We start from the raw sequence: 21,289 nt of genomic DNA on the forward strand, positions 1-21,289 counted from the left end.
AGAAAATGATTGGTGCAACTCTGCTGACCTGCTTAATGACTAAATAAATGGAAAGTATTACGTGATCCTTTAGCTCTTAGTGCTAGTGGCCAATCTCAACGACAAGACTGTTTCAGAGGTGTCGAACTACACAGATGGAGGGGCTTTGTTCATACGGGAGTTCACCGCATCAGGGAAATTACAAGTCCAACCTTCAGCCCTCTTCCTATATGATCCCTACGTACAATCCCTACAGAATCCCTATGGCAATGATATCAGTCACACTATATTATTAATAAAATATTCATTTCCATATCAATGAGTCTATGCTTACCATTCATGTTCTGGGACCCCAAGATGCTCCCAGAAGCCTTGCAGTGAACTGATCACTTGGACTTTATAATTGCATTTGTTAAGGGTACTCAGGACTTCTACTTTCAGGACGCCCACAAAACAAAACCAGACCATTGAGGATCTCAGAAAATGCTGTAATAAACATGCTTAAATGGACATTTAATATAGAATCTAATGTCCCTTCCCTAATAATAACAATAATACTAATACTAATAGCAGCTAATATTTGTCTCACAAACAATATCTCATTTTATTCTCATAACAACCCTGTGAGGGGTTATCATTATCCCCCTGTTTGGATGGGCAAACTGAGACTGAGAGAAATTAAGTGAATTGCCCTGCCAGGTTCACAGAGTGAAGTAAGTATCTGAGGGTGAGTTTTAAAGCAGGTCTTCCTGACTCCAAGTCTAATAATATCTTATCCATTACTTCACCTAACTGTTTAAGCTTAGAAGGGAGTTTCATATGCCCTAGGAGAAACACACAGAAAGCATATAGATTGAGATACCTTGGGGATGAAGATATCTGTTTGGAGACACTGGTACCCTACAGACTCTTGGGTGAGCTTGATTCAAAATCTCCAAAGGCCGAAGAGATTTTAGTCGGAATTCAAAGTAAGTCCATTTAAGACCTCCGTGGCAAAGCTCAAGTCATTTGGATAATGCCAAAACCTACTCACCTTTTTCACCTGGAAGAGAGCCTAACCTTCTGGAATCACTGTGAGTTTTCTCTATTTGACCTACATCCCTAAAGCTGAACTTGAGGTTTGGAAGTCCCAAAGCAAAGAAATGAGTCAGGACCTAACCACAAGTCATAGGGCACTCCTAGGAGATGTACCTAATGATTCTGGATTTAGATGTCTGGTGGCCTGGAGTTAGCGAGAAGAACATGGAATGTATTACTCATTACCTTTATGGAAAGAAGATGATAGCTATTGTTTTATGGAAGTTCTGGACAATCTTGTACAATTCCTGGCATTTATAGAATGATCTAAGATTTACAGAGGGCTTTATCTCTCTGAGAACAACCTGAAATGCAGGTTACATGGAGATTAATACTCCCATCTTACCAATAACAAAACTTCTTATTGGGATTCTCTGAGAATCAGAGATATTGAGCATCTTCGCCATGTTCACAAAGCTAGTGAGGGCAGTGGGATTCAAACTCAATTCTCTCCTGACTCCAAAGCTAGTACTCTTCCCACGAAAACTTTCTGCCTTTTCTTCCGTCTTGGATGCCTTTTGTGAAGTTGATACAATATGCCAGCCAGAGGACTCAACTGAAAGGCCAAATGATCTCCCATCCCAGCCCAAATGCTGAATTAAAGCAAAATTACTCAGAAATCAGTTTTCTTAAGAAAGAGCATATCCTTAAGAAAGGATGGTATAAGAGAGAAGCTCAACCCACTTGCACCCGGTAGTCCAAGTTCATAAAGAGCAGCTGATTTTGCTCCTTCGCCTGTCTCTGGTAGCGAAGGGCCTTAGCCTGGTTCTGGTTCAATAGCAGGAGGTATCAATAATGGGGAGAGCCATCAACAACATTCTGAGAAACTATTTCTTGATAGAGGATGTTATGACAGAGCTGACAGTAAAAGGTACACCGTGCAGCCCCGGAGGAAGAGGGGGACAGTAAGAAGACCTCTCTCTGCCTGACGGACATAGACTCCTGCCAGCTGCATTTGACTTGGTGACCCTTGAACACAGCCAGGAAGAACCATGTTAGACAGAAGTTCTAAAGCCCCCACATTCCTAAGAGGGAAAGGGTGCAATGACTTCTTCAGCTCATTATCCTCAGGGCACTTGGGAACTCACCGGTTCTACTCAGTGTTGCTCTACAATGTGGTATGATGGGACAGCCAAGTGGTACACTGCACAGAGTGCAATGCCAGGTCAGGAAGAGCTCTCCTCAGTTCAACTCCAGCCTAAGACATTTACTAGCTGCGTGACCCTGGGCAAGTCATTTAACCCTGTTTGCCTCAGTTTCCTCAACTGTAAAATGACCTGGAGAAAGAAATGGAAAACTACTGTTGTATCTTTGCCAAGAAAACCCCAAATGGGGTTACAAAGAGTCAGATACGAGTGAAATGACTGAACCATAACAATAACATGGGGAAAGTAGAGACTCTAGGTTCAATGACACAAGTTCAAATTCCATCTAGAACACTTATTACCTATGAGACCTTGGGCAAGTCACAACCTCCTTGAGCTTGAGTTATGAGTGGTTGGAATAGATAGATAGATGATAGATGGAAAGACAGATAGGTAGATGAATAAATAGATGATAACAGGGCAGGATAGATAGAATCAATGATAGGACAGGATAGATAGAGAGATAGATAGACAGACAGATACATAGATAGATAGACAGACAGACAGACAGATAGACAGACAGATAGGATAGACGGAAAGAGATTTTTAAAAAGCACTTTCTGAGGATTCACTATGGAGCCTCTCAGCCAGGCCTTGTGATAAGCAAAGTAGATATAGATAGAAGCAAACAAGATGGTTTGATTCAATTTTGAGAGTTCTTTACCCTGAAGCGGCCAGTTTCATGTACATATGGAGCTGTCAATCTCACTTGAGAAGTGTGCACCAGAGAGGAAATATCTCCTATTTATTATTTCTGTTAGAGATGTGACTAGAGTCTCAAATCTCTCTCTTTTTTTTAATAAAGAGAAGGAAAATCAAGGGCCTCTGTGTTTGGACCTCCTCAAATACAGTGGCCCAGAGGAAGGACTCCTACATTCGGGAGAGAGAGGGTGGAGCTTCTGGTCCGTTACCTCTGTGACCTTGAGTAAGTTATTAATCTTCTCTGGGCCTCGGTTTCCTCATCTCCAAAATGGGAGGTTGACCTAGATGGCCTCCCAAGTCTTACAGCTCTAAATCTATGATCTGATGATCCAGGATTGCTACTATTAGCTGGAATAGAGGATTTTAGCAATTTCTCACGTAAAACTCCTTCCACCAAGGCACATAAACAACTCTTCTGCAATTGATAGTTTCAGAGAGTAGCCTGTGACATTCCAGATAAGTGACTTACTCAAGAACACACAGCTAGTACGTGTAAGTAGCAAGACTTGAAGCCAGCCCTCTCTCCACTATGCCAACCTGCCTCTTGCATCGCTATATACTGTGGGTCATACCACAAGGGGCATACATTTTTTGCTTAGTAAAAATCCCCAATGACCTTGCCAAGGAAAATAAAGCAAAACAAAGACATGGGGAGGGGAGAACAGCAAATGCAATTCCATTAATATTTTGCCAGAATATTTAGGGATTTTTCTTTTACATGTTTTCTATGAATTGCCTAGAGGGAAATGATCATATTTGTAGAAATATTCACTAAAATTGAAGTGGGAGTGGAGGGCGAAGGAGGGGGGGGGAGGAAGATGAGTAGCTCTCTTTAGTCAAAAGGAAAAGGCATGACTCATAATTTTCAATCCCAACATGCTTCACATCTAATTCAAGATGTTTGAGTCACTTATTTTATTTTCCAACATATATAACTGGTTCAAGGTTTAGTTTGTTTTGAAGAAAATACTTTTCACTTATCCATGTTTTAACAGTTTTCACTCAAGGCAAGTCCATGGGGTTAATGAGAATGAGCCAGTCCTTTATTTTTTCAGGCTCTTCTTCATCCACCATGACAGGCTCCCTCTACTTTTCCTTCTATCTATTCCTTCCACAAACTTTCTATTTGGCTACTTTATCTAGTCAGTCACATTCTGTTTTTAGGCCGGGGCAACTCCTCGAATTCTTTCTTTCCGCACTCACACTTCCAATTCCACATTCCTGTTTTAAATACTTCTTCCTTTTTTTTTTTTTGTTTCTGGCCTTCCAGAAGTGACTAATCTTCCTGTTATTCCACTCTGTCAGACTTTCCTCCCCGATGTTCTTGTGGGGTTGAGGAACACTGACTTTTCAGCAACTTCTTCAGGAATTTTCCTTCCACTTCATTCATGCTACTTTTTTCTATTTTCAGCTTTTGAAAACAGCCAGTGTTTATTTGCAAACTTTTTTTGGTTCACTTCTTGTACTCGTAAGAGTGTACAATCAGGCCAAGTCAAAATACCACCCCTTCTTTCCACTGGAATGATTCAGGGATGCGTTTGTTACCCAACAAGTCAGGTTGGGCCCAAAATCTGGGAATGTCAGAAGCTGGAAGTAGAAGAACACAGTTTTCATTTCCATTCCCTGATAAGGAGCTCCAGGAGAGAAAACACAAAAAGCCTTTATTCAGGGATCTCTTTCTCCCTACAATGCCACTTTTACTTTATGAAATGCACCTTAAATTGACTTCTAGAAATAATATATAATTTATGTGTGCAAACAAACATTTTTTTTCAACATAATACTCAACCTTTTATGCAATATGCTCTGATTCCAAGGTGTTTGCTCTGTTTTCAAATTTTGCTTTCAACTTTCTCCAAATGAACCTGGAGAGTATTTTAAATGATTTAAACCTGGAGGATAAAAGGACTATAAAAAGCTCAAATAGTTTTAAAAGGGGGAAAAATCAGAAATAATTTTAGGAGCAAAAAATTGCTATTTATTTCAGTTACTCTGTAACTTACATCATGATCGTGCAAGGCAATAAAGCCATCACAAAAATTAACATCCTATGTTTCCATAGTAACTTTCTATGGAAGAACTCAAAATTCTTTCACATCCATTATCTTCCAATGTCTTTTATAAAAAGGAAAGTCCCAGAGTAGTAAAGCCATTTGTATATCCACAGTAAACTCAGAGAAATTAGGTAGAAGAGTCATAGGGAAGATCGAAAAATCAAAACTTACCAAAAGAAAAACAGCAAGAATAGGAATGAGAAATTGAAAGAAACTCAGTCACTTTTCATAAAATTAAAAGCCAAAATGATTGCAGATTATTTGCTTATATTAAAATAACATAACATTTTTGGATCAAGATCGGTTGATTTTTTTTAAAAAGACTTGGTTAGAGGTAGGGCTTCCCCCAATATCCTCTCTTCCTCTTAATTCTTCTAAGGAAAAATGGACTTCCCTCTTTTGCTAAAAATCATGCCAGAAATATATTAATAGGTCTTTGTCGGTAACCTACTAAGAAGAGCCTTGGATTTGGAGTCAGAAAGCTTAGCTTAAATGTATAGGTGTGTGAGCATGGGAAAATTATTTAATCTTCCTGGGCCCTAGTTTCTTCTATTTCTAAATACTAAAATTTTATTAGGGAAAAGGGTTTTGAAAGTTGGAAATAGATCCTTCAATTTTTGATGATGATATCTGGGAGTAAAACTATGGATTCTGGGGGGAAAAACCCCCAACATATCCATGGCATTAATGCAAAAGATGATACTATATTGCACATACAATTGGTCTGGTTGGATGTGACAATTCTTCATTCATTAAATGCCTTGTATAAAAGATTACTAGTTCATACGAACTAGGATGACAGATTTGCACATTTAAGCATCTTTAGAAGTCATCTTGTCCAACCTCTTAATTTTACAAATGAGAAAACTGAGGCCAAGTGACATAGCAGAGGGAACATGATATCTGTATTCAAGTATCTAAAGGGTTGTCCCATGGAAGAGGGAAAACACTTGTTCTATTTTCCCTCAGAGGGCAGAATGGGGATTTATGGCTTGCCAAAAAGAAAGTTTAGACTTGATATAAGTTTAGCTCTGATAACAATCAGAGCTGTCCAAAAGTGGAATAGTCTCCCTCAGGGAAAACTAGGTTTTGTCCTCAGTGAAAATCATTTGGGCAAAACTGGACCGCTATTCCTCAGACATGTCTTCTGTGGATGGGATGGCCACTGAAGGCTCTTTCCATACTCTAAAATTTTAGGCAATTCTTTGCCAGGGTAGTGACTTTTCCAAGGTCACACTGCTAACAAATAACAGAGTCAAGACTGGAACCTGGATCCTCTGACTCCTACTCAAGCACTCTGAACAATACCACAAGCTCCCATGCCACTTCTTCCAGGATGCCTTCCCTGATCTCTCTGGGCAGAGGGACAACTTGGCACAGATAAGCGCATTTATCACCTATTATTTTTTAAATTACTGTTATTGATGCAAATTTATTTTTTCTTCCTAGACAAAGAAGGCAGGGACCTGTTTTCTAAATTTGATATCTCCCTGAGCACTGAAAAATGCCCCTGCTAGAGCACAGGGATGTGCATACATTAGTCACTTAATGACGTTGCTTGAATTGAAGGGAATTACAGTGACAAGAGAGATGAAGAAATAGTTGTGAACTGGCAATTACAAAAGAAAATAGACCCTTTCTCCATGGCCAATGGTATCATTTCAAGAGTGGTATTCTTTTTTTTTTTAACCATTAATAAACTATTAGTAAAGTAATTGTTACATTATGGGACTTAAATTCCACATTTGAGAAATTGAAAGCAGTAACTGAGTTAAGGTACATTCTCTCAGTCAACAAAATACTTTCAAAATACACAGATTAAAAAAAAGGAAAGGAAATAGCAAGGCCCAACACTTTCACTAAAAGAGATGACAGGGAACTGAGAAGGATTGACATCTCCATCTGGTTCGATACACATCCCACCTTGTCACTCAAACCTTTCAAAGTCCTGAACAAAAATATTTCAAGGGACTTAAGTATTAGCTTCCTTCCAAAGGTGTGGGGCTGAAGGAGTTAAAACCCAAGGAAGGGAAAAGATACTGGGAGAACCCCAACAATAACCTCTCCCCTCGTCTGAATGTTGCCCAAGGCCATGGCCACTCAGATACACCTTGTAACATCGTCCTCGTTGTTCCCTGCCCTAGTTACCAAGTGAAGGCTGACTCATGAGGAGCATGTGACTTGGGAGAAACGGCAAAGTCTCCAACAGACACACGCACATGTGTCCAAATGAAGCAAGTCGCCTTGAAGTTGATATTCCACTGAGAGAGGTTCTCTTGGACTGAAATACACAGGGCTATGGCCAACAGGCACTGCGGTGGGAGTCGGGAGGAGATATAGTTGATATCTGTACATCATCATATCTGCATTCATCAAGATGCTTTTCTCTGCAGTGTGAATTTATTCTTTAAATAAAGGCAAAAGCATTCTTTGGATCTGGAAGTCAACACGGTACAGTGGAGAGGGCACCGGATCTGGACTCTGGAAAGCCGGGGTTTGAATCCTGCCCCAGACACTCACTAACTGAGCAAGTCACTTAATGATGATCATGAGAAAGAAAATGATGATGACAATGATAATAATAATAACAAATAACTAAGATTTATACAGCATTTACTATGGACCAGGCACTGTGCAAAGCACTTTATAAATATTATCTCATTTGGTTGTTCCAACAACCATAGGAGGTAAGTGGTATTATTATCCTCATTTTACAAATGAAGAAAATGAGGTAGTAGGAAGGTAAATCATTTGCCCAGAGTCAAACAGCTAGTAAGTGGTTGGGGCAGGATTTGAACTCAGGTCTTCCTGACTCCAGGTCTGGCCCTTCATTCACTAGCTAAAAGAGAGATGACCCCAAAGCCAGGGAGACACGAATTTCAGTCCTGCCTCTAACAAATACCGGCTATGGGACTCTAGGTAAGTCACAACTTGTCAGTGTTCTAGGCAAACTCTCTTAGACTTAAAATTGCAGAGGTGTGTCCCTATCCTGGTGGGAGTTTCTTCATCAAGAAGTTTCCTATGCCAAAAAAATCACAGGTCCAGGTCCTAAGCCCTATGCCATGGTGCCTAATATCAAATTTGATAGAAAATTTAATGGCAATATAAAGTGAGGTGTCTAGTAATGAGGCAAACTTATTTTTTTAATTGGCCACCTGCAGCCCCCCTCAAAACCCTTTCTCTTCTCTGAATCCTGTGACAGCTAAATTGATCTACTCACGGGACACAGTGTTCACTTCTAACGATTTTGTGCATAATTTTGCCCTTTTTATGATGAGGGAGGTTTATAGCCGTTGAATCCCCCTTATTGAACGTAAGCTCCTTGAGGACAAGAACTGGTTTTTTTTTTTCCTTTGTTTTTGAATCCTCAGTTCCAAGAACTTGGTGGGGGCTTTATTCCATGCTTATTAAAAGGGATTGTGTTAGTTGGTTCTCTGCTATTGGCTTCTCTCTGTGACTTATTTGTTGTGTCCTGGTTCAATAATGAGTCTCAGTTATAATGCTTTGCTCAGAGGAAGAATAACCTGCTGGAAAATGGTCTACTTTTAAAAGAGTTTCCAGGAATCTACAATAATGGGGAGAAAACAGAGATGACTGCCCAATAAATAAGCCTGTGCCTCTCTGCTCCCTCCCCACTCTGGCTAACAAACACTAACAAGTCTCCCATCTGATGCATCTGCTCTTTTTTCTGCCAGATATCTGCAGTCACTATTTCCTAATATGTGAGATTTGGTGACAGTGAAATAGATCTCCTGGTCTTCCAGTAAAACAATTCAAAACAAGATGTGAAGGGCTCCTTAGTGGGGACACTTTAGGCTCCTGGGATTTTCCTTGCAGTGAGGCTCATTGATCACGATGATAATAACTGTGACTGTGGGCCTGAGGGGAGTTCACCCAGCCAGCAGTTTCTTCATGATTATTGCTAAATCTCTCTCTTCTTTGGAAATCCATTTCATCCTTAACAAAGCATGAACATTTTAAAAGGAACGCAATAGCCTGATTTCCTCGTGGAGCAGAAGGCTGCTACAAACTGTTGGCAGATATCAGCCAGGATGGCTCATTGAACACTGGTTCTTAATGCTGGAGTGAGTGGCAGAGACTTGGTTACCAGCTCTCTAATTAGTCTGCTCCAGCACTTCATGAGATCAAAGCATTCCATGTCTGATCCTCTCTAAAGATGGTCCTATCCAGAGTGGATAATTGTGATCCCAACTAGGTATTGCCTTATTCAGGCCCCTAGTACTAACCTGTGATGACAGGAGGGTGGTATTTTGCATAATCTAAGAGGTTTGTTTTCCAGATCTCTGATCAGGCTTTTTCTTTTTTTAAGCTCAAGGGCAAGGCTTTAGGTATTATTTGTTTTAGCAACTTCAGAAGCAATTCCACTGATGGAGACAAACCTTAGATTGCTATTGAAATCAGAATATGCTGAGATTTGAGAAACCAAACAGTGATGGGCAAAGGGGGAAGGGAAATACCCTACAAAGAGGCCAAGTTCCTCTTGTTTTTCGTGTGGTTAATACTACTCTAATGATAACAAATACAACCACCGCAGCTTTTGTCTACCTGCCAAGAGCTTACCTCTCATAACAAACACCAAAGGTTAATTAATATCCCTCTTCATCTTGTCAATAGAATCCCTGGTATCTGGTAGTATCATCTGCTTATATGATGCTCTAGAAAAACAAATATCCCTCTTGGTGAAAGCCAACTGCTTCTACAATAAAGCACTTATAATGGGCACGGAGTAACTAACTTGACCAAAATTAAAATGGATTAAGCTACTGGAAACATCATTTTGTTGTTTTCTAATGTGGCATTGACTATGGGCAGCCATCAAGGTAGAACAATTGATCAATTTCTCATGTGCTGCCCATACAAGATAACTCACTTACACACACCATGGTAGGATTCCAAATATGGTAGTGCTCCAGAGACATAAAGTCAGGCAGGCCACCACGCGGTCAGAGGAATTTAACCAGACTAGACAGGTCATAAAATCTGTGTGTTGTTAAGAATACCTGTGGGGTAACATGTCCTCGTGGAGTGAAGTCCAAGTTTAAAGTCATGATCTGCCTCTGATGAAACATCTATGTGATCACAGGCAAGTAAATCACTTAACCTTTGATGAACCCCCGGCAATTCTCTAAGACAATAACTTTTTCTTTTAGTGTAATAACTTTTTCATGTCACTGTAATTTTTGAACATATACCTTACTACTAACCAAGGGCTTATCCCTTAAAAACAAAAGAAAGAAAAATATTAGTTCAGAAAAACTAATCAACACATTGAACTCATCTTGACAGCACATTCGATGTCCCAAACCTGTAGTCTCCCACCTTTGCAAATATCGAACACTGTAACTAAAAGATGAGTTGCTGCTGATTCCAACAGGTACATGGATTTCCCATAATGGGATTTCCCTCCACGAAGGAAGCTGGGCATCTGCACCAAAACCAACCAACCAACCAAGAAAAAGAAGTCCCAAGACAACCTTCAATAATTAGCTCTGTGGTGCTGATCCAAAGTTCTCAATTATATTTATTACATGACAAGGAGCATTTCTGAAGGTCATTTGAAAAGCCTGAAGTTTCTGGCCTCAATTAACAGGTTGAGTAAATACACTACATTCTGCACAACATACCATCGAGGGCATCTTAGTGTTCAATCAACTGAGTGAACACTGAATCGGGAAATGAGGGACTCTGCAGCTTTGGGCAAGTCCCTTTCCCTAGGCATCAGTATCCTACTCTTTAAAGTGAGAATGCATAGCTTAAGACCTAGAAGGGTCTTACAGACTCTCTAGTCCAACTCTCTCAATTTAAAGATGAGAAAAATGCGACACAGAGTGAGGCTAAGTAAGTGACTTTCCCAGGAGCAAACAGTTATTAAGTATTCAAGGTGGGATTAGAACCCAGGCCTTCCTCAGTCCAAGTCCAGTGCTCTGGTTACTATACTGTGAACTACTACCTAGGCAGAGACTAGACAACTTCAAAGGGCGCTTCAGGCTCAGGGATTCTATGAGTTGAGCTGTCCACCATGTTTTTCAAAGCATTTTCAGGGTTCTGTGGTCTCTTAATATTCTTTTTGGTGGGCTAAAAGATGTCAGTGCCTCAATAACTCTTCTGGAAAGGGACAACAGATATCAATGGAATGACCCCAATCTGTTCATGTCCCCCTGATAACCAGAGCAAAAGATTAACAACGAAAGAAGGCGAGAGAACCCGGGTGGGACCTTGGTTTTAAGGAAAACAATCATTCAATTCAGCCAATCAGGACATTCACTAAATATTCATTATTAACAGGCTTAAGTTCAAAAGAGAAGTGGAATGTGTTACACTATAGACTCCTGCAATTATATTTCTTCAATAGATCTTAGGGGACAAACTAATGGAGATTTAAAGACAGGATTTCAGAGATCATCCAGACCAATTCTCTCATTTTATCAATGAAGAAAAGGCATCTCACAATCAAAGCAAAAAGGAGTGATCTTAGGACACGTAACTGAACTTGCCTAGACTTGTTTTCTCTGAGGGCACTGGACAAGATGATTACAAAGGGCCCTTCCATCTCTCAGGCTCTACAACTATGACTCAAGAAAATGCTGCTGGCCAACTCGGAAACTGATGAAAATATTCCATCTCTCAAAAATGATAAGAACAGTCCCCTTGGCCTTTATTCTTTAAATCGCCGGGGAAAGCAAATATCAGCAGTATCACTCAATACTAGAATGAGGTTTCCATAGAGTTAAATATGAATCACAGAAAATGAAAGTTGGAAGGGGCCTCAGATATCACCTACTCCGATTTTTACATAAATAGAAACTATCGACTCTGCAACATACCAAAAACGTGATTATCGAGCCTCAACTTGATGACTTCCAACGAGAGAGAATTCATCGCCTCCTGAAGCCGTTGGTATTTTTGGACAAGTCTAAATATTAATACGATTTTCCTTACATCAAGACAATATCTGTCTCCCTACAATTTGAACATACAGCCTCTAATACTGTCCTCTGGGACCAGTCGAGAACAAGGCTAATCATACCTCCTCAAGACAGCTCTTCAAACACTTAAAGATAGCAGACATGCCTTACACAAGTCTTCTTGGGGTTAAATCTAGAATTTTCCCTAGGTCCTTGAACCCATATTCATATGACCTAGTCTCCAGTTTTCTTACCATCCTGGTGTTATTCCTTGGGATATCTTTCACGTTGTTAATATCCTTCCTAAAACTTGGCACTCACAGTTGACATACACACACAAACACACAAACATATGTGTGTGTATATACATACATATGTACACACATACATGTATGTATGCAAATATATACATGTATACACACACACACACACATATATATATATATTCGAAAGGTGATGCGATCGGGGGCAAAGAACAAAGTATCTATGACCACTCCCATTTAGGACACTAACTCTTTGAATACAGCCTAAAATCATGTCAGCTTTCCAAATACTAAGGTAAATAGCAGACATTTTAAGGTTTTTTTTAATGATTTCCGTACACTATCTAAACCTAGCTACCACATCACACTTTTGATGCCTACTGAGTTTGCAATCCACTAAACCCCCAGAGCTTTACGATCAATCTACTTCTCCTTCAAGATGTAGTAGTCGTGAAGGATTCTTCCAGAGACTAATTGTAGGACTTTGTTATTTATTACTCTTAAATTTCATCTTATTAGATTAAGTCAATCCTCCTAGCATTCAACAGGTGGATGTCCAAAAACAGATCTTTTTTAAAAAAATTCAATATTGATCTTGCTTCCATAATTCTGACTGACACAGGAGCTAGTCATGGCTTAGAAAGGAGATTTCCAGCCTGTTCCTTCAAAGATTGGATAATGATGATAAGCCAAGGGGTCAAAGCCGTCATGAATACGTACCCTAAGCACTGGGTCATGGAATGAATAGGACCTGCCAGGCAATGGATCTTTTCAAACCAGTTCGAATGGAGTGATGAAAAACCACCAATGACTTTTAGTCAATCACACACATTCTTTTAATTCAAATTAGGCTTCAAAGCACATGTTGAAGTAAAGATAACCTTTACTTGCTTTCCTAGAAATCTGAATAATACCACCTGGAGGATTACCCTTGGTATCCTGTGGGATTTCTTCTGCCAGAATAAAATAAAGCTTAAGAAAAGGAAACCTAAAAGGCTTTTGCTTCAGGAGCTGATTGAAAACCATCCACACTTGATGAATTTCTTACCACCTGAAGATGTTCCACAGAACTATGAGATATATGAGAACACCGTTTTAGAAGTTTGCCTGTGGAGTTAACATATCCTTTTAGAATCACTATGACTAATCATTTTCTCCTCCGAGTGACTTTTTTTTTTCCTATAGAAGAGTTCCTAAAAAAATATTTTTCAGCTAATAGTGAGAATGACTTCCTTAGAAGCCCTTTCCTTTGTACTGTTAAACAAGCTGGAAAATTGCTTGACTCAGCCATGAAAGCAAAAGATCCTGCAGGCAAAGGTTGACTGTCAAGCCTTCCTGTTTCCTAGAATAACATAACAACCTGATCCTGATCTCCTAAGGTCAATGTACTTCATGCTTCTGGGATTGTTTTATGGATCAATGGTTTATAAATAAAAATCCACAGAATAAACTGACAGTTCTGACACCACTTTAATGGGGCATCCCCCAAAGCGTATCATTTTGCCACAAGAGGAGTTTCATATGTCCAACCTTCAGAATCCAAAAATTAAAAGATGCCACTTACAACTACTAAGCAAACATAGCTGTTGGCCTCTCTGTGTGTGTGACAAAAATACTCATACAGAAAATTTAAATTATACAAATTTTATAAGGAACAAATGAGTCAAATTAAGTAAAAGATTCATGCAAAACCTCAAATGTAAGATATTTTCATAGCATCCGATATCAGCTTTATAACTTGAGATTGTTCAACTAGCACTACACGCAATCTTTTGATGGGTCACATATTAAAATAGTTTCTTTTAAAAAGACACAATCTCAAATATACTTTACAGAGTAGTTGTGCTTTAAGAGCTATGCATTCTCAACACAATGTCTTTCACTGACTAAAATATAACGGCATATTCTTGACCTACAGAGCAGCTAGTTTCTTATAATTAAGAGATAAAGTGGAAATGTGAACAAAATAGAAGGAATTCAAAAGACGCAAAAGGAGCATTTTGTTATTAATGAGCATGAAGTTGCTTTTTTAAAGTATAAAATATCCCAAAAATGCTCTGAGAGAGAAAAGTTCTTTTTGCTTAAGGGGTCCTAGGGGAAAAGCTAGAAGCTGTCCTATCCTAGCTATGCATATTCACAAAACGACTATGCCAGTGCCCTGTTAGCACTGTGAAAAACTTGATCAACACTAGTAGTATATGAGGGTTTGTGACCCAGGAAACTTCCTAGATGATACTATCCCTCCTAGGAAGAGAGGTGAGCATGAAATAAATACTCATGATAAATAATAGTATGGCCTAGCAATCTAAATCTATACTACAGGAGGTGATAAGTGTTTGCTCCAACAACAGTTTGAATTGGAAATTCAAGGGGGAAAAAAAGAGCAACATTTTTTCAAAAACCAGAGAATTCAAGTGTAAAAAGACCTTTTTGCAAAGTAATGCTGGTGAGAATCTTCTAAATCTTTAGATTGCTTTCTTTATTTTTTCTTTCTTTTTTTTTTTTTTTGGCTAGGCAATGCGGTTAAGTGACTTGCCCAGGGTCACACAGCTAGTTAAGTGTTATGTATCTGAGGCCAGATTTGAACTCAGGTCCTCCTGAATCCAGGGGCCAGTACTCTATCCACTGCACCACCTAACTGCCCTTAGATTGCTTTCTTAGCAGTACTTGGGAGGGGGTTCTTTATAAACTGGACACTCAATAAATATTGTTGACTCACTAGCTGAAAATACAGGAGATACTTTTGAAGAGATAATGTTTCTGTGACTACCTTACACATGAAAAGTTCCGTTCTAATGGCCATGCCAGAAGACAGGTCCCATTAATGCTGCTCCTCATGCACCCTGTAATTTAAACACTGAGCTGCCACATTTTCAAAATGGAGGATTCCCACTAGCTCTTCATTTTATTCTTCACATCTCATCTATCCATCCATGAAGGCTGTCTTGCCATTTCCCTGTCACTGTTGCCATGTTTTATCCCACCTCCCTAACCACTCTCACCAGACCTTCAATATCGAAGAACAGTTCCAATGAAAATTAATCTACTCAGCTTGGAAACTTCCTCCTGGGCCAGAACAATTTTCAATGGTGACTGCAGCCTACTATATCTAGTCAGTCCAAGACCAAATCATACATTCCATTCCATGGGCATGTTGCCATCTGTCCTGCCATCATGGGTGTAGCTCACCATGTTCCACCTCTTTTGGGCACAATAATCAAATCAAAAAAATATTGATTTTGGAAAGGGAATGGTCAAATGGCTACCCTACAGCCAACTCATTACCCCTATGACTCATCAAATTCCTTTTTTTGTGCCACCACTCGCACACATTTGTTGTCTCTCCATGTCAACTACTGGAGAGCAGGGATCATCTCATGTAAAGAAAAAATGGATCCTCTAAGCTTAGCACATTCAGAAGCCTTTAATACATTATATTTCATTCATTCATCCATCCATCCATTGTATCTACTTTTTACTATCAAAAAAGAGACGCGGAAGTATGGTCTAAATTAAGTCACCTCAGCCCTGGATCACATTTTCATTGCCAAAGTACTACAGCAAAAAATTAATGAAGAGCAGTTAAGGTAGTTATTTGGGGGAAAGATATTGAGGTTTATTCAATTCTATATGAATTTAATTTAACAAACATATATCAAGTTCCTACTGTATGTTAGGCAAATATGTGATAGGGATATACAGACCAAAATAAATCAGCCCAGCAAGAAATAAAAATCAATTGAATTTCTTGATTATTGGATTTTTGAAAGAAATATAGTTTAAAAAACCATAAGCACCTTATAGTCATTAAAAAAGTTTCCTCTCTAAATTTTGTCAACACTTTGTGGTAAGTAAAACTTTTATGATGCCTGTTGTTTACATTTTCATTAATGATATTTCAACACTTTCCCTACTCTCCCTTTACCACCACTGATTAATGAAATTTTATTGTTTTATCTTTATTGTTTTGTTTAAAAAGCCCTGATGTTATCTGCGTTGCCTGGAAAATTTTCCCTTTACTTAAAGCCACTGGTTTGGCTCCCACTATGGAGCTGATGAGAAATAAAAAACTTTTCCATGGGTGGGAGCCATGAGGCTGATGAGACACATGGTAGCATTCATTATGAGGACCGCTGCACCATGAGCTCATTCCAAAGAGAATTTGTTTTTATCTTCATAGAATGCATGAGTGGCTAAGAATTAAAGGAAAAATATGATCTATTTAAGGGCAAGAGATCAATCATCTGTCTCCAAAAGGCCATGACAAGCTCCCGTCTACCAATTTTTGCAAAGAGTTAAAAAAAAGCAAAGGAGAAAATAAATCTCTTCAGTCCCCATTTCTTACTTTCTCTCTTCTTAGCTTCACCTCATCCACCTCTTCTTGTTATTTCTACAATGTCCAGTCACAGAGAGGAAAATAAATTGGGCAACTTTGATATGACAACCTCTCTAAAAGAAAGGACGTTATTCTTAATTACCGAGAGGGGAGCTAAAGGGACTTTCTTTCTCGGATTGGGCTGTGGAAAGATGGCAAAAATCCCAGGTTTGACTTTACTGCTGCCTGAATACCAACTACCTGCTTCCATCCAGGAAGGTCTCACTGCATTGCTCTTGGCTGCTACCTAAACGCCAGAGACACATTTGACAGAGCATCCCCTCCTCCATGAAGGAGTTCCCCACACAGACTCCTCTCCTCTAATTCCTCTGCCATGTGCCAAAAGGCTGACATAACTAACTCAATTAAAAATGTAAGAAGCTCTATCTATAAGCACTTTGAGCCTCCTTAATGATAAAATTATATAGTTCAGTTATTTAAGACATACCAGATCAATACACAGCACAACAGAATAGGCAATAATCGATGGAATGAACAACAGGGAGAAAGCAGAACTCAATGATTCAAGTCCTGGACTGACTGGCAACCAGGGCTCCCACTCTGAGTTCCAATAGTAAATAACTCTGGGTTACTATTAGGAGAGCCCAGTAGAACCAGAAATCTCTTCCCATCCTCACTCTCTCCAAAACTTTGGGCAAAAAAAACCAAAACACATCATTATTATTCTATTTCTAATAGCAGGCCATTTGCCAAACTTGGAATTAGGTGAACTCTTTGAAATGACCCTGACAAATACAATAGTGAGGAATCAGTTCACTGGGATTGTTAATTTCTAAGGGTATGAAGAGAAATCCATCAAGTCAAGAGGAAAAACAGTGACCTGCAAAAAATGAAAGAAAAAAAAAACAGGAGAAAAGCAAAGGATGCATCTTCCAGAAGTAGTGGGGGAGGAGACAGAGGGATATGAAAAGTCATGGACTTGGATGCTTGGTTACATACCTAAAGAAAGAAACATCAGATAGTTTTATTAAATAAAAGACTATCACTCAAATAATCAGAGAAGGAGCAATTCCTTCCAAATCAAAAACTGTGACCTAAAGCCAGAGTCAAAGCCAATTATAAAAAGATATTATATATTTGACCTTCCAATTAGTCAAGAGGATGGCGCTTTGCAGCATATGAATATTAAGTGTCTGAAACATTTTAAAAGAATCTTTCAAATGACTTCAAAATATAACAAGTGAAAGAAGAGGTGGGAAGACCAGCATGAAACTAAAGAAATACTTTGTATTAGATTTCGATTTAAAATGGATGGCTAAAACCATGTTTGCATTCATAAGTAAGTAAACATGTGAAATGGCTTCTCAGGTAAGCTAAGTGAAATAAATGCAGAAATGATTAGAGAAATACTATTCCAATGACTTAAAAATCTGTGGTACAAAGGACAAAGGATCTTTTCCTCTCAAAATGGAAGGTTAAGTACATGTCTGGATAACTCTATGATTATGAAAATAGACAGGAACGTTTCTTTTTGATTTTCTTCCATCAAATACATAAGCATCAGCAATGTGATGCACAAGATGCAGAGTGACCTGGGTTCTCATCTCAAAAAGCCCCAGCAGCTGGGAGAGGAGAAATCGAGCTCGTTTGCAGTCTCCTCTAGCTGTCTTGGCTTTCTGTCAGACTGAATGCAAATTGGCAAGACCTGCTCTGCATTATGTTGTGAGAGTTTTATCGGTTCGAGTGACTATCCCTAATGCATCTCAACTTCAAAGGAAATTTGTCCTTGGCTACTAGTTGTCAGAAGCTGAGCTAGATAACTTCAAAGGACTGGAGTAAGGAAGGAAGAGTTCCCCTCGTTCTCCAGCCGTGCTCAATTATAGTAAGGCGGGTGGGAGTTAGCCCCCAAACAGGCTGGCCCTGTCCTCTTTTCCCTAAATTAAAAGATACCTGCGACCAATTGTCACAAGAAATATCATGTTCCATACAATAAGTGTGAAAATGAGACAATGCTAGGGATGGGGGAAAAAATCTCAAGGCTGGAGAATGGTAAAATGGAGATAAACATGTTTAAGTTTGAGCATTTAACTGAAGATGATGGCCTAAAAAGCTCCTTCCTTCTGTTGATTATGCTTCATTTATCCTGTATGTAGATTGTTTATACACAGTCGTTTGTATGTTACCCATCCCATTAGACTGGAACTTTCTTGAGAGCAGAGACTGGGTTTGCCTTTCTCACAGTGCCTACTACACAGGAAGCACTTGATGTTCACTGTCTCATGACCAAAACATTTCTGGAAATCTTAGTGTCATTAAAACTTTAGACCCTCATACCTGGAATTAAGGAAGAAATAAAGAGAGATAAGATGTTATGGTGGGTAAAGACCTGACCTCAGAAGCAATGCTTACAAAAAGAGGGAGTGTTTGATTCATTTTGTTTATAACCCCCATGCACAGAACAGTGCTTGGCACACAGCAGGGACTTAAATTCTTATTGGTTGACTGACTGACTGACTGAATGAATGAATGAATGAATGAGTGAATGAATAAGACCTGTGTTGAATTTCTCCCAGTAGCTGACACTAAGTGGCTACATAATCCTGGGCATACCTTCTTACAACCCACTGGTGCCTCTCTAAGATAATCAGGTGAAGAAGCAAGTACTGAGCTGAATTATGAAAGGGAGATTGATATCCCAGGAGTTCTCTACACAAATAAAACCAAACGTGTGGTATGAGAAGGAAAAAAAAAGAAGAGGAGGTAGGAAGGCAGGAACAAAGGAAGGAAGGAAGAAAAGGAGGGAGGGAGGATGGGGGAGGGAGGGAGAGAGAGAGAGAAATTCAGCTCTTGCAAAGTTTTTTATTCCATGAAGAAAATACCAATATCAACAGATCCCTTTCTCCCTTTAAAGGAACCACACAGAATCACAACACCTAGGTTTTTTAGGTCAAGCCAAAATTGTCTCTTTTTAATCCTTCCCCTCCTCCTTTGCCTTCCACCATTCCCACCAAGCGTTGCTTTCTTTGTTATCTAGTGGTGACATAAATGTTTAAGGATGAAACCATATTAGATTGGAAACAGTTACACTGTGGGTAGCTAGGTGGCATAGTTATAACACTGGACCCAGAATCAAAGAAATGAGCTCAAATCCAACCTCAGCTGCTACTAACTATATGACCCTGGGCAACATCACTTAACCTCGCTTTGTCTGTCTCAGTTTCCCCATCTGTAAAATAGAGATAATAATAGCACCTATCTCCCAGGGTTATTATGAGGATAAAATGAGATCATATTTAAGTAAAAAGGGCTATATAAATGCTATTTTTATCTCTATTGATCAAGAAATTACATTTCTCTACTTCCAATGAACAATTTCTCTAACCACCAGAATGCCTGGGAAACGATCAAATTACATGCTTCATATTCAAAATTATTTAAAGCCGTGCAGTAAACACAGCTATCATGCTCCCAAGCTTATTATGTTTTGAAATCCACCTTAGAATTTCCCAAGGAGAACACCATTCATCCCATTCGTCTCTCATGAAAGAAAATAAAGTTTGGAAATTATTTACTAACAATTAAATGTTAAACAAAATGCGAAGTCTCGTCTCCAGAGGTAGATATTCAGAGCTTGTGATTGCAGTGCTATGTTTTCATACTGTTTGCCTTCGTCGTGAGCAGATGAACAAACTATTCATCAAGGAGGCTTTGAAGAATAACTCATTTTTGCAAAATATGTGAAAACAGCAAAATTCAGTATGTGGTCTAGACAGTCAGAAAACACCCAAAAGACTGAAGAACCCAGACAGTCAAACACACTTCAGCATACCTCCTACAAAGAGCAGACAGAGAACCTCAAGCTACATCTCAGCATGTATCTACAAGCCAGTCTGACCAACGTGCAGAATCAATAGAGTTTAAAGAAACAAAACTCAATTGAGCAATTTAAAAAATTCCATTGGATAGCTTGACTACCTTGAAGAATTAAAAAAAAAATAATCTGCTTGTTTGCCAAACTGAGTATTTTCAGGGTCAAACTATCAGCATTTATTAAGCTATGCTAGATTTTTGAGATAACAAAGAAAAATAATGGGAAAAGTCCCTGTCATCAAAGAGCTTACATTCTAGGGAGAGAAAAGACATCCACAAATAAGTACATAGAAGATAGACTCAGATAGGGGTTGTTTTTAGGAGGAAACATGAGCTATTACAGGGATCCTGAAAGGCTTCACAGAAAGCATAGGGTTTAATGCAGTTTTAAAGAAAACTAGGGAATCGAAGAGGATATACTTAGGGAAGATGACATTCTAGGGAAGTGATAAGGAGTGGAGATGTCATGGAGAGTGTTGCATCTGAAAAACAGTAAGAGGGCCAGCTGGGCTGGACTGTAGAGTGCACGAAGCTGAGTCATATTTAATAAGGTTGCAAAGGTACATTGGCTCAGGCTTGTGAAGGGTTTTAAAGGCCAAATAGAGGAATTTCCATCTCATACTAGAAGTAATCAAGAACCACTCAAAGCGAAGACTTAACCATTTTTGCGTACTATGGACCCCTTGTTATCCTGGCAAAACCAAAGACATTCCAGTGGTTAGTTAGAGCATTAAGCCCAGGATCAGAAAGACCTGAGTTGAAATCAGGCTTCACACCTTTACTAGCTGTGTGAACTTAGGCAAGTCATTTACTTCTCTTTGTTTCAGTTTCCTCATCTATAAAATGAGGATAATAATAGTACTTACCTTCCAAAGTCGTTAAGAAAAAATCCAATAGTAAATGAGCATTTAATAAGTACCTACTATATTTCAGGCAC

The 21,289-nt window shown here is 39.1% G+C and overlaps 1 protein-coding gene across 11 annotated transcripts in view; it reads right to left on the reverse strand.

The window, feature by feature from the left end:
- MBNL1 (muscleblind like splicing regulator 1) overlaps window positions 1-21,289 on the reverse strand; it is a 253,748-nt gene that overhangs the window by 136,629 nt on the left and 95,830 nt on the right. The gene's annotated exons all lie outside the window — the stretch shown is intronic.

The sequence above is a fragment of the Vombatus ursinus genome, unplaced genomic scaffold (genome assembly GCF_900497805.2).
Source record: "Vombatus ursinus unplaced genomic scaffold, bare-nosed wombat genome assembly UNPS02014810.1, whole genome shotgun sequence".
Lineage (NCBI taxonomy): Eukaryota > Metazoa > Chordata > Mammalia > Diprotodontia > Vombatidae > Vombatus > Vombatus ursinus.